This window comes from Theropithecus gelada, chromosome 1 (assembly GCF_003255815.1).
Source record: "Theropithecus gelada isolate Dixy chromosome 1, Tgel_1.0, whole genome shotgun sequence".
In the NCBI taxonomy this organism is placed as follows: Eukaryota; Metazoa; Chordata; class Mammalia; order Primates; family Cercopithecidae; genus Theropithecus; species Theropithecus gelada.
In genome coordinates, this window is record NC_037668.1 from 150,278,812 (window position 1) to 150,281,082 (window position 2,271).

Genomic DNA, 2,271 nt, shown 5'->3' on the forward strand with positions numbered 1-2,271 from the left:
AGTTATCACATCCTGCAGACCTTTTGGTGTAAAAGAGGTGATGATGAACTGAGATGGGGAACAGGTCATGAATATCTGTCTAAAAAAGTCCCTTTCAGGTGAGTTCATACACACCATCAAGCAACGAGCCTCTCATCTATCAGGGTTGAGAAACCAAGGTTCGGTTCTTAGGAAACCACAGTTTTATTCATTTACTCACTATGAATTTATAAAGTGCCTCTAAGGCCGGGCGCGGTGGCTCAAGCCTGTAATCCCAGCACTTTGGGAGGCCGAGATGGGCGGATCACGAGGTCAGGAGATCGAGACCATCCTGGCGAACACAGTGAAACCCCGTCTCTACTAAGAAATACAAAAAATAGCCGGGCGAGATGGCGGGCGCCTGTAGTCCCAGCTACTCGGGAGGCTGAGGCCGGAGAATGGCATGAACCCGGGAGGCAGAGCTTGCAGTGAGCTGAGATCCGGCCACTGTACTCCAGCCTGGGCTACAGAGCGAGACTCCGTCTCAAAAAAAAAAAAAATAAAAAAAATAAAAAAATAAAGTGCCTCTATATTGTCAGCTTCCATTTGCAAACATTTCTATATAAAAAATAAATCTGGCATTTCTAGAAAAACCAAGTTCCCTCCAATTCTACAGCCAAAAAGACCTTCCTTTGGAATTGAGTTTCTTCTGTACCTTTGAAAGGATAATACCTTAAAGCTGAATCATTTTTGACCCAGAGGCCTAACATGATATTTAGCAATACCTGCGTCCCAGAAATATGACATTAAAAGATACATTAAATTATGAAGACACCTATGCTGCAAAACAGTTTTAAATTAAACAACTGTATAGCATTCATTTACACTTGAAATTCCAGTCTTAATCCAAGCTTGTGAGCCTGAATGTTCTTACCATCCAGGAAAGCTGACAGTGTCAGTCTGATACCTGGCTTTAGGGTCTGAATATATCCTAAACCTAACAGACTGAAGTTGTTCACTTTATCTAAAAAGCAAGCATCAGGGTTGATCTGATACTTGGCTGCTATTTCAAAGCAAGCGTTACATTTTTCTGCTGTCCAGGAGAGATTCATAGTGCTCTCAACTTCTTGTTCACTTTCTGGTAAATGGAGCCACCAAACACTATCCCGTCATTCACATTAGTATGAAGCTGGAATTCATCAGTCTTCTAGCTAACCACAAAGTTGCTCTGGGTCTCTTGGGGCTTTGCAGTCTCAGAATTCATCTGGTAGCCAGTCAGCCAACCGCTGTACACAACACCAGAGAGCCTCTGATTGAAGGCTCAGCAATTTCAAAATCTATGTCACAGGTGGATGTGCTACCACAAGTATCCTGTCTTGATTTTAGCGTTTTTTTCTCCAGGTTAGGATGAATTAAAGGTCAGCTTTGCTTTTTCTTCCCCAGTAAGAAAGATGAATCGAAGGTCAGCTTCAGTCCATGTGCATTACTCCTCATGGTAATCTGTGTCTAGTGTATTGTCAGTGTTCCATTTCTCTGTAAACATCAGGCCATGGTCTGTCCAGCTGTACTTGGTTTCCAGACTGCCCTTCACTTTGGTGGTCTCAGTGTTGGCTGAGGCTGAGCTTGTAAATTCCAATCCATTCTCAGAATTTGCTTTCAAATCAAGCTTTATTAGACCAAATCCATGGCCCTTGGTGAAAACATCCCTGATAGATTTGTCAAGATCAGCACATGTGGGCAGCACCGCCATCTTCTGCTCGGAGGTGACAGCCACGTGGGCTCAGTGGAAGCTACCACATGAATTGTGGTGCAGAGGGAGGAGTGGAGCCAGCAGTGGGGTCAAGGGTGGAATGGCACTGAGAGGGAAAGACTTTCAAAGACCAGAAGAAAAGTTGAGTGAAGATACTGAAGTTTGACTAGTGTTGTGGGTTGAATTGTGCCTCACTCCTAAAAAATATGTTGAAGTCTGCTATGGTTTTAATGTGTCCCCAAAAGGTTTATGTGTTGGAAACTTAATCCCTGTTGAAATAGTATTGAGACATGGAGCATAACAAGAGGTCATTGGGTCATGAGAATGAAGCCCTCAAGAATGGATAAATGTCATTATCATGGGAGTAGATTAGTTATCATGAGAGTGAGTTGTTATAAAGTGAGTCTGGCCCTTGGTGTTTCTTTCTGTCTTGTACCCTCACTCACCAATGATGCCTTCTGCCATGGTGTGACCCTTTCCAGATGCTGGCACCATGCTCCTGGACTTCCATCTCTCCCAATCCATGAAAAAAAGGTATTTTTAAATAAATTACTCAGTTTGTG

The 2,271-nt window shown here is 43.2% G+C and overlaps 1 pseudogene; it reads right to left on the bottom strand.

The window, feature by feature from the left end:
* Positions 1-839: 839 nt before the first annotated feature.
* Positions 840-1,708, bottom strand: LOC112630425 (annotated as a pseudogene).
* Positions 1,709-2,271: the final 563 nt, after the last annotated feature.